Source organism: Esox lucius, chromosome 14, assembly GCF_011004845.1.
Source record: "Esox lucius isolate fEsoLuc1 chromosome 14, fEsoLuc1.pri, whole genome shotgun sequence".
Classification (NCBI taxonomy): domain Eukaryota; kingdom Metazoa; phylum Chordata; class Actinopteri; order Esociformes; family Esocidae; genus Esox; species Esox lucius.
Window position 1 is genome coordinate 27,041,783 of NC_047582.1, and position 12,688 is coordinate 27,054,470.

Below are 12,688 nucleotides of genomic sequence, written 5' to 3' on the forward strand. Positions count from 1 at the left end.
TTGTGCTGGTTGCCTGATCACATCCAGAGGGCTAACATTGATGACTTTCTTTCGCATCCTAAAAAAGTAAATGCAACAGCGAACTGTGAACATTTTGCGCTTTCTGAGTTTGTCTTCATCAGTCGTAGTTTGATCTGCGCTACGTAGGTTAATTACAAACCTGGCTAAATGCTAAGTAGGTTTTACCACGTTCGTTTGCTTTTGCTTTTTACGTTCGGTTCGCCACCGTTTTAAAAAGTAACCGACAAGTGAATTGGCTGCACTTCAGCGATCGTTTCAGGCCACTATGGGGATTCTTTCCAGCCACCTATCTGACTAATGACCAAAACCCGGTCCAGAGAACTCAAAGAGGGAAACGTTTAGTGGCTGAGGTACTGTCTCTGTGGTAGGTTTACTTGTATGGCATGGCTCCTGAACCTGAGCCAGAGCTGAACTCCCGGTCATCCCTGTCTGTACCAGACAATAATAAGAAAACAAAACAAAGGGACCTGGGGCCTGCAGCCATCCTGGCCGGCAGGGTGATGTCTTTGGAGCAGCTGGAGACTATAACGCTGGCAACTGTGGGACTGCACACCGACCCCATGTGGCACACCATGCGGAGCGGGAGGTTGGCGGACAGCAATCCTGTGTTGGGGGAACAAACAAATGAATCAATCTCTGCTAAAATGGGTCCTTGAGTCACAGCTGCCAGATGGGTTGTTGCCCGTGAAGTGGCACACATACAAATCCTTACTGGAAAGTGTGAGACGAATTCATCCCATCAAGTAAAAAACTAATATAAAATACAATAAATCTGAAGAACCCTGTCATATTTGGGATTGTAAATTTAGTCAGTTCATATAGGCAGTTAAATATTGACTGTTTTTAACTGAATGTGACTAACAGATCTACTTATTCTTTGAAGTCCATTGAACCAGAATTTAGTCCCTGTCTCCACAGTGTCGTGACACAGAGCTGTCAGGGTTTCCCCTGGGCGGTTATTTTAAATCAGAGCCCAAATGAAAACAAAAGCATCCAGGGTTTTATGAAATCCAGCTGGCACACAGACCTGGACATCTGTCTTCGGGACAGGCAGCTCAGGCTGTGCTGCCTTCAGTTTCTGGAAACTAAACAAACAGCAGAGTCAGCACATCCAGACCCTCTTCCTCACCTGTCTCCTTTTGTCCCAGCCCTGACCCTGATGGTCCTCAAGTGTGGCTCATCGGGTCTGTTGGTTTGGGCTGCATTCCGACTTCTCCGTTGACATCCGGGCTGGCCCACCCACGCCACAACAGTCAGATACAAATCTACAAAACGGACGTCTAGATACGTGTTCTTAAAGATGCCTGAATCATGCATGAGAGCCTGAATTGCCAGAAATCCTAGTGGATTCCCAGGAGTGGCTCAGAAAGTGTCTGAAATCGCGCAAGGTCCTATCAGATTAAACCTAAAAGCGTATTTATTCCACTGCGTTGTCTTTCTAAGTGCTCCATTCTCAACAAGGGACTGGTTCTCATCCTTTCTAGAGGTGATTTGTGGCACATAAGGCTGACTGTGAATGGTGGCAGTTTGAACATTTGTGTGTGGGAGTCGGAGAGTTATAGTTTCTTAATCTAGTTAGGTTTGGTATATGTATTACAATTTTGTGTTTCTAATTTTGCATTTCTAAGTTTAAGAGAGGATGTGCTTTTGCATTGTTTGCCTGGTTGCCTACACTGTACACTTTGAAAGATTCTGCCAATGCTTGCTACACCAGAGAAGTCATGACGGGTTGTGGAAAATAGTTTGAATGACATGAGGGTGGAATGAAATGAACTGCTGCCAGGACTCATGTCTTGATATTGGAACAGGGTAAATTGATAAATGAACTTGAATGTGCTGAAGAACAAGAAGATATTTAATCATTTGAATTTAGTGAAGGACTCAAGTCATCATTCAACAATAAATATAGGAGCCTATTAATGGGACAAGCAATTCCTTGTAATTCAAACAATTCCCCCCATCTATATCATAACCTAGCTATTTCTCTTGGTATGTGTATACCAGTTAACCTCAACAAGTGCAATAGGAAAAAAGCTTCAGTTAGCTAAATCCAATGCTTAAGAGATTTATGTAAATGTTCTAGTGCATGACTTACCAGACATTCTCCACAAAAACGTATTCAGAGATTAATTATTTATTTTAGCCAGAGACTTGTTAGTATGACAATGTTAAAATCCAGCAAAACAGACATGGTGTAAAAAATAAAAACAGAAAAAAAGCAATTTAATGTTCAGCGACTCTATGTTATGTTGATATTTAGGGAAAATAGCATGAAAGACTCAAAGGTAATTGATCCTTCTCATAATCAGTTAATCTCTTTAATTGAATAAACATATGTTCATCCACTTTCCACTCATCCCACAGCGCAATACTGACTGACAATGATTGATGATCATTAGAATGACAGTAGTCATAATACACACATTCAAAACTATTTATTATATAACTTTTTTCTCAAACTCAAGGTGCAAGAATAAAAGGGGAAAAACTGCACAAATGGAGATCCTTGAACACAGACAACAATGCTATATACCATTCAGAACCTATCTGGAGGTGAAGAGAAAAGAACTGGAGAGGTCCTTGACAGCTTTTCTTAATAACAAGCTGTGGCTTCAACAAGACTGACACTCTTAACAGTTTCTGGAAGTGCAGTCCAGTTTTTGTAGTTGTTTTGTAGTTGATCCAGCCAGTGGAGCATGAACATTACAGGTGTCACGGGTGGAGGTATCAGGACACAGGAGTCACGGGTGGAGGTATCAGGACACAGGAGTCACGGGTGGAGGTATCAGGACACAGGTGTCACGGGTGGAGGTATCAGGACACAGGAGTAACGGGTGGAGGTATCAGGACACAGGAGTCACGGGTGGAGGTATCAGGACACAGGAGTCACTGGTGGAGGTATCAGGACACAGGAGTCACTGGTGGAGGTATCAGGACACAGGAGTAACGGGTGGAGGTATCAGGACACAGGAGTCACGGGTGGAGGTATCAGGACACAGGTGTCACGGGTGCAGGTATCAGGACACAGGTGTCACGGGTGCAGGTATCAGGACACAGGTGTCACGGGTGGAGGTATCAGGACACAGGAGTCACGGGTGCAGGTATCAAGACACAGGAGTCACGGGTGGAGGTATCAGGACACAGGAGTCACGGGTGCAGGTATCAGGACACAGGTGTCACGGGTGCAGGTATCAGGACACAGGTGTCACGGGTGGAGGTATCAGGACACAGGCGCAGAGGCTCAGGAGCAAACATACTTTTTTATTGCACGTCTCAAGAACAGAACACACCATAAATGACACATCCATACAATGACTGTGAAAGTGTTAAGGAGAAGGACAGGCTGCTTTTAAGAACAAAGGACAAAAACCAAACAGAACAGGTTACGTTCAAAAACCAAAAGCAAAATCTAAACAGAACCTCACAACAGGAGCGAAGGTGGGGGGGTTTACCAATAATTACACCGATACACGAAACTATGTACATCATTATAATATTATGTAAGGAATGAAATGCAACATTTTGTATGGCGTAGAAGGTAACCTATTATTTTTAATGACTGTGTAATTATACTTCTCTGAATATAACAAATCAGTTGATGAAACAAGAAGTAAAAAGATCCACTCGTTCTTCCAAACAAAAGGGCATCAAACCAGCAATTTACTTCATCAACAGCATCAGCATTTATTTGGTTGGCCTACCTCTGGCAATGGATGTCAATAACAAAAGTGCTGGATAATAAACAGCTTTCCTTGAAAAATAAATCACATGGCCATACATTTGGCAATCCACAATGCCTCCCTTACTGAGGTAAAACTGGATATTTTTTACTTGTGTCTGGCTTACTGCTGAGTTCTCTGTCAGAAAGTAATTTGTAGCCATTGTGAAAGTCAGTTGTTTGGGTAGCGCCTTGGCGTTGCCATGGTAGCGGTAGAGGCAAGGTCCTGTCCCAATGGGACAAGAAAGCCAGCGTGAGCTAGATTCTTCGGAAGGTAGTGTAAAAGAAAGGAGGATGGAATTCCTTTATTCCAAGTCTTGGCACATGAATTTCCAAAGATTGTTTGAGTAGTTACTCAACTAGGCAAAGTGATGGAGATGGAGGGGACTGTCATTTACAACCTGCTCTACTTCCTTTCTACCCTCTGTCTTCTCCCTTGGCCCCATCTGGCTCATGATAAATAATTTCTAACCATTTAATGACACGCATACACCCAAGATAATAAGTGGCCCTTAACTAGTCTAATTAACTCAGCAGTCTTTGAGAGAGAGAGAGATCAATGGATTTATTAGGCTTTATTATTTGATCAAATAAATAAATTGTTGCATCCTTTTATCTTGGCCATAAACCGACAATATATCCTTATCCCTTCTCCGTTCATTCATTCTGTATCATGAATCTGCTGAAAAGACAAAAGCATATGGACCCCTTACGCAAGTTTTTTCATTAATCCACTTATACTCATGTAAACCTAATCAAGTGTGATACAGTGTGGAGAACAAGTATTTGATACACTGCCAATGTTGCATGTTTTCCTACTTACAAAGCATGTCATGCAATAAAATGCAAATTCATTACTTAAAAATCATGCAATGTGATTTTCTGGATTTCTGTTTTAGATTCCGTCACTCACAGTTGAAGAGTACCTATGATAAAAACACTTCTACATGCTTTGTAAGTGGCAAAACCTGCAAAATCGTCAGTGTATCAAACACTTGTTCTTCCCACTGTATCTACTGCCTGTTCAACACTACTTCTCTTCAGGGAGAGAGAGAGAACATCTCACCCAGGCATCAGCATTCAAGCGTGCCTTAGTTAGCAGACAAAAAAGTATACAGGCAGAAGAGACGCAGAGAAAGGGAGCGATTAATATCGTTCAGTGAAGTGTGGCGCCAAGCAGACAGCACAGGGCCAAGGTTAGAAGCACACTGTATTCTCCCTCACACTGAATCCATTTGGTTAGGGGATTCTGTGTAGTATTGTAGGGGTAGACCAGGGTTGTTCAAGAGAGACTCACTGTGTCTTTGCACCGGAAAGGTACATATTGTATAATGGGGTTATATGGTATGATATTGTATTGTGAAATAAAGGGAAATATGGAGATTTCTTTACAATTTCAACCACTAGTTGTGATCTACTTGTTCGCTATGTCACCCGACTCAAGGGGGAAGTGAAGAGGAGTGTGGTCAGGGAGGCAGACTGTTCAGTTCTCTCTTAGCGGTGTTCCTATTGTAACGGGATGTGACTCGGGGAACAGACTGTGCCAAGGCCTTTATTAACAAAAAGTGGATGAAATCAAATCAGAAAAATAAATGAGCCAGAACCCAGTTGTGGGGACCAGCATCCCGCTCTTCACTACTTCCCCTTTCTGCTGCCTAGAGCTGCATTCTTAGGGGCCCTCTGGACGGCTTGTCGGGCGGCTCTGTGGGAGCTGTGGCCACCACCTGCCAGACTGCCACCATAGTCTGGCAGGGCCTCTGGCTGGGTGATGACTAAAAACAGGATGATGGTGGCACGTGTTGGTGATGACAATGCGCACTTTCGATTGCTTTGGGTTGTGTATCTCCAAGGTTATTCAAAGGCTGCTGATATCCAAGGTTATTCAAAGGCTGCTGATATCCAAGGTTATTCAAAGGCTGCTAATATCCAAGTTTATTCAAACCTGGGTGTAGATCTGCTTCTCAGGGGGGCACAAGGTCTGCTAGAACATCCTCTAAAAGGGGTTCTATTGCATAGTGCCAGCTGTTCTAGTCTTGGTGCTGCCCCAGGCACAACACATGTGTGGGGTTGTTCGTGGACTCCCTGTGTGGGGCTCCTTGTGAACTTTTGTAGTCTGCGGATCTTAGATCTTCTCCTAGAAAACCGCCATGCTCGTGGTTGTAGTCTCAGCTAAGCGCATTGTTGATCTCCCAGGGGTCAGTAAACCCCAACACCTCTCATTTACAACAGTGACCTAGGGACCAATTAGGGTTGTAGAAACGTCAAATTAGGGTTAACTGACATACTCAGGGACAGAGCCATTCTGGCTCCGGGATTTGACCTAATAACTATTTAGTCAACGGTCAGATGTGCTAACCAATAGGCCAACTGCCAGCCATGAATGCCTGAATATAGAGACTTTGTGTGGTTTTAATATGTAAGGACACGTTAATAAAGAGTAGTAGCCGATATCAGGAAGACGCATGCCTGTACACTGCTTGTAAAACAACAACAGGAAGGTTTTAAGTCATTGCTAGAATTTTATTCAGAGACATGCCAAGCCCTTCAATGTTGGGGTTCTCTATGGGGTATTGTGTGACCATTGTGCTGGCCTTTACAGTACATGCTCAGATTGCAGATCCCCTCACACTTGTCTTAAAAGTAATGACATGTTTTGGATGGGTTAGGGAGTGGATCAAAGGACATCTATTCACAGAGGCTGTTATATACCGGGCGGTTGACCAGGGTTAGAGTGTTAGATGGCTTATACAGTCTATTTTATTGAAGGGGTTATTTCGGGTAAGGGGCCACATCAGAGTTTAGTTGGATTAATTTACTGTGACAGAAGCAGTGAAAACAATGTCCTCACTCACCCCCCGAGAATTGTAATCTATCACCAATCCAAAACAGACGCCACAAGTCAAAGCCTGTCACTAAAGAGAGAATTCAACGGGATTGAGAGGGTGGATGTACTGTAGGAATTTGCTTTCATACAGCACTCTCCTCTCTTAGAGGACATACGAGGTAAAAGGAGGAATGGGCTTGTGATAGACTCTTAGGGTCGGGGGAAAGTGGTTGTTTGGCCCTTCTCCAGCTTGGTATTCAGGCCCCTTTATTCAGTACTTTGCAGAAGTGCCTTTGGCAGTTATCATAGCTGTGAGTGTTCTTGGGTTATGCCTCTTCCAGCTTTGCACACCTGGCTTTGGACATGTTCTCCTCTTCTTCCTTGTAGATCCACTCATGCTCTGTCAGACTGAATATGGATTGCCAGTGAACTGTGATCTTCAGGTCTCCCTAGAGTTGTTCAGTGGGGTCCAGGCTTGGCTGTGCCATTCAAGGACATTTACAGCCTTGTACTGAAACCAGCATTTGCTTGGCTATGTGCTTTGGGCTGTTGTTGTGCTGAAAGATATATCTTTGCCATGGCCCGAGGTCCTGACCGATCTGAATATTCTTCAAAGATCCCTATGTATTTTGCCCTGTTCAATGCTCCATGAATCCTGACCAGTCTCCCATTCCCTGCAGCTGAGAAGCATCCCCATAGCAAGCAAGTTTATTTATATAGCACAATTCATACATCGAAGCAATTCAATGTGCTTTACAAAGAAAAAAAATATATATACAAAAATACAATAACATAAAAATACAATCTCAAATGAAAACATCAAAACAAATGAAAACATAATAATAATAAAAAATACAATAAGAAAACATAAAGATTAAAAGTGGGATAAAAACATAGGAAGCTATGAGGCTAAACAGTGTGGTTAAGTTTAAGTGCTCATGTAGCACCGGTATCACACCACTTACTGCGCCACTGGACCAGTTCTAGGTTTTAAGGAGTGGGGAGCAAAAAATTATTACACCAGAGACCGTTGCTTTAAATTCAAAAGGCCGGCAATTTACTGAACACAAAACACACTTACAAAAATACCCTGCAGGTTCTTAATACTGAGGTAAGTATAATAAATGAAAGGGTATTTCACTCTCTTTTTGTTCAAAGTTATTTTAGTCAAACTAATCTAAGTTAGACCAGTCTTTTTCCTAGGTTGCACCTAACTTAGAATTCCTATTTTTCTTCCTGAGTTAACTCCTTTTTTCCTTTCTTTTAAGGGTAAAATAATACCTTCAATTACGCAATCAATCAAAGTGGATCACAATCATTTCGGATCACATTCAAAAATATGAACTCAATATGAAAATAAAAGTATGACACCTTCCAAATCCAAATGTCCAAATGTCAGTTCAATTATTCAGTTGAATGAAAGTTTTCAGTTCGATTCAGTCCAAAAATAATAATTCAATAAGTTCCCAGTTCAGTTCAAAAACAATTCCTGACATTGCTACCACTCTGGCAGCGAGTCACCATACGCAGGAGATTTCCTCACAGGTGAGATGGAGAAGATGAATCGAAGGTCTGGGCCTGGCTCGCCATCTTGAATCCCGTCTATGCACGTGCACGCCTGCACGCTGCAGACCAATCCTCGCTCCGACCGAGCTTCAACACCAAAAAAACTGACTAAAACCGGTGTGGCTTAGTTCTCATAAAATCCCTGTCAGTTCCCGACCAGGTAAGTTATGTTTTTCAACTGCAAAATGAACTTTTCTACTATTTTCCCTGCTTATTAGCCACCACTCGTTCAATACGATTTTCCTCCCGCTCTCTCCCTCAGGTCTCTACTGCAGCGTCACTCAGGTGCTGCGTCGAGCGTCACTAGTCCCTTAAAGAGGCAGCGACATAAATTTTCTGTCGGCATACTTTTAATCTTAAACATAAAATTATTGTTGTACATTTTTTTATTAACTTTCCAACTTATTTATGCTTTAAAACTATTTATTTATACTTTATTTTAACATGGGTTACAGCCATGTAAAAAGAGAAGGGTTTTTAACCTGGATTAAAAAATTGATATGTTTGGGGCACATCTAAGATCTTCTTGTAGTTTATTCCAGTTGTGTACAGCTAAGTGCTAAACACAGCTTCTCCATGTGTAGTTTGGACTCTGGGCTCTACTAGCTGACCTGTGTTCATGGGCTGTAAGAGCCCTGCTCGGTTTATATTCTTCAAACATATCAGAAATGTATTGTCCTAAACCATTCAGAGATTTATAAACTAAAAGCACCACTTTGAAATATATTCTGTAACTGACTGGAAGCCAATGCAAAGACTTAAGAACCGGGGTGATGTGCTCTCTTCTCTTGGTCCTGAAGTACATCTCCAGAAAGTCTTGATGGTTCCAAACTTTTTCCATTTCACAATGACATCATGTCCATTAAAAAAAAGACACAGGATGCGTCTGAGTGTCATGGCGAAGGGTCTGAATACATATGTATATAATGTGAGGGAACCTCATCCTGGAGACCTAAGGATCCAGGGGGACCTTGGCCTGAAGGACTAGCAGGGCAGAGAACAATTGAATTCACCTGTTTTAATTAACTGCTGTCTTGTCTCTGCCCTATTTAAACAGCATCAGGCTGGGAACTCAACAGTTCTTTGAGATCATTTTGCAGCTGCCATGGACAGCGTCTCTGCAGCGCTCCAACAATCCGGCCTTGATGGTAGAGAGGCTAAACAGTAGCCACTCCTCAGTAAGACAAATGACAGCCTGCTTGGAGTTTATCACAAATAATCTAAATGACCCAACAGGCTGTCATGGACCTTTTACTGAGGAATGGCTTCCGATTTGCCATTCTACCATCAAGGCTGGGTTGGTGCAGTACTGCAGAGATGGTTGTCCTTCTGGAAGGTCCTGCTATCTCCAGACAGGGACTCTGGAGCTCAGAGTGAGCTTCGAGGTCTTGGTAACCTTCCTGACCAGGGCCTATCTCCCACAATTGCTCAGTTTGGCTGGGTGGCCAGGTCTGGGAAGTGTTTTTGGTTCCAAATTTCTTCCATTTAAGAATGATGGAGGCCATTGTGTCCTTTGGGACCTTAAATGCTGCAGATATTTTTTGGTACCCTTCCCTAGATTTGTGCCTTAAAACAATCATGTCTTGGAGCTCAATGGACAATTCCTTAGACCTCATGTCCTGTTTTTGTTTAAAATTAAAAAAAATAAAATTAGTTTTTGCTTTGTCATTTTGGGTTATTGTGTGTAGATTGGAGAGGAAAACATAATTTTAATACATTTTGGAATGTGACAATAACATAAGAAATTGTGGAAATGGTGGCCATTTGCAGCTTCTGCAGTAATGCAGTCGATGTATCGGTCTGTCGTGGTGAAGAAAGAGCTGAGCCGCAAGGCGAAGCTCTCGATTTACCGGTCAATCTACGTTCCTACTCTCACCTATGGTCATGAGCTTTGGGTCATGACCGAAAGGACAAGATCCCGGATACAGGCGGCCGAAATGAGCTTTCTCCGCAGGGTGGCTGGGCGATCCCTTAGAGAAGCTCGGTCACCCGGGAGAAGCTCGGTCACCCGGGAGGAGCTCAGAGTAGAGCCGCTGCTCCTCCACATCGAGAGGGGTCAGCTGAGGTGGCTTGGGCATCTGTTTCGGATGCCTCCGGAACTCCTTCCTGGGAAGGTGTTCCGGTCCCGTCCCACTGGGAGGAGACCCCAGGGAAGACCTAGGACACGCTGGAGGGACTATGTCTCCCGGCTGGCCTGGGAACGCCTCGGTGTCCTCCTGGAAGAGCGGAGTGGAGGAAGTGTCTAAGGAGAGGGAAGTCTGGGCATCTCTGCTTAGACTGCTGCCCCCGCGACCCGGCCCCGGATAAGCGGAAGAAGATGTATATGTATGTATGTATATGGTGGCCATTTGCACTGTACATAGATTTACTTTTGTGATTATTTTGTATGTCAGGCTATGTGAATTGCTATTATGTTTGCTACAAAAAAGACCCATGACACTACAATACTAATAAAATACAATACAGTATTATATAATAAATGCAGTAGGAGATAGGGATGCCCTGAAAATCCACAGTCATTTTCTAAGAGGGCAACATGTGAACATGCAAACACACAGTCACACTCATGCAGTCAAATTCTTTTTGATCAAGTACAATACAATACACACAAAGAGCTGTTTTTTTTAGAAAAGCACAAAAGTCCCTCCTCCAAATTCTTTCAACCTTGTTATGCAGGACTCTGGAACATCAAAGTCTTCTGACAACCCCTTATCTTCTCTCTTCTCGTGAATAACTGAGTGTTTCAGTCCTGACAGTTAAATTGTTATTTTGTGGTCAGTACTGGTGTTGTGACTCAGAGCTTGGTGTGCATGTAGACAATAGAATGATGCATATTAGAAAGGACAGAAGAGTAGTGATAAACTGAGTACCACTTTAAAAAATAACAACAGCCTGTTCCCTTTTCACAGCGGTGTGTATAATTGAAAGATTAATAACATTAATTCATTAATTCATTAAAAAACTTCCTGGTCCCCTGATATGTGTGCTGACATTTCATGTACTGCTCATTGCTCAACCAGCAAGTTTCCAAGATACCTAGCAACAGAGCAATACAGTCATAGCTCAACATAGGCCTAGACATGCCAATTATTTTATTTTAGGGTCATTAGATTTAGAGTTGCCAGGCAACAGTGTAACATATACAGTATATGGTGTATATAGACCTGCATGATAACTTTTATCAGGGAGTCTCATTGAGATGTCGGGCTGTAGTTTCAACAGGAAATGAGTAAGCGCAAGTGTCAAAATTAGTTTATTAAATTATGTTTTATTTTAATCTAGAAACTTGGCAAGGTTAAACATCAGATGGGCCGCGGCATTCTGGATGGGTAGCAGGGGTTGGTGGCACAAGCAGGGCGCCCAACTGACTGGTAGTCCAGATGTGAGGTGACTAGTGCCTGAATTAATACTTGCACCACTGCTTACTGTGTGTGATGTGGTCATACTCAAAGAATGTTAGCGACCATGAACCTGTAGGAGAGGGTCACCGGCTTGAAGTTTGCGGAGAATGACGAGGCATGTTCTCGGGTCACACCGACGGTGTTTGCACTATCGGCGAGGGACAATGGTGGGATTGTCAGCCATGACGGGGAGGCCTTGGAGGGGACTGACTTTACTCTGGAAGAAGAGCTCTGTCTTGTTGTGTTTGGGCATGAACTTGTGGGCAGACATCAAAGAAGAGACACCCAAAGTCGCCCACCTGGGTGTGCCAGAATGAATTGGTATAGGAGAGGCCATGTGAGAATATGACGTCTTGAATGCGTTTCAAACTTGCCTTAACTAGCTGACCCCTCAAGTTAGCCGCACAGGTTTCGCACAGACTTAGAAGGAGTTTGTGATGTTGCCTGAAGTCGAATTGCCAGAGGAGTGCATTTTGTGGTGTAATGAACCGTGCGTTTAATCGTGCCACACACGTCCAAAGTCCAGAGAACACACTGGCCTCCTGCTCCGAAGCATTCCTAATGCTAAAGAAAAAAAGGTCACTCCAGTATCACTCCAGAGTATTTTATGTAATATTATGTAACTGATCTTTTGCCAGTTTGCCATTTTGGCAGGCAGGTTGAACATGTTGCTAAATCCACCAGCAGTACATTTTGACATAAAACAAACTTTGCCTTTAGCATTAACCAGTGGAAATGTGGGGATGAGTTGTCTTATCAGTGATGTTAATTTGCCTGGCAGTTTGGATACATTATTATCAATTCCAGTTCATATAACAACATGCTGCCTTATAATAACAGAAGTACAGTTCTCTTCTTCAACCATGCATGTGTAAATTCATGAATTCTGAACATTTAAAGCCTCTAAATGAGTAGTAATAGGAAGAGATAAAAAAAACAGAGAGATTAAAAAACAGACATCCAATGAGTTCAGTCATTGTGTGTGTGTGCGTGTGTGTTCTTTTTTTATTCTTTCTTTCTTGTGTTTTACATGCGCTCTTACTCAGATTGACAAACTACTTTGGGTGTTTCGTAATACTTCTATTCAGTTTTCAAAATACTGGGTAATAAGTGTATATTATATTGGGTCCAAACACCATATCTGTGCTTAGGTGCATT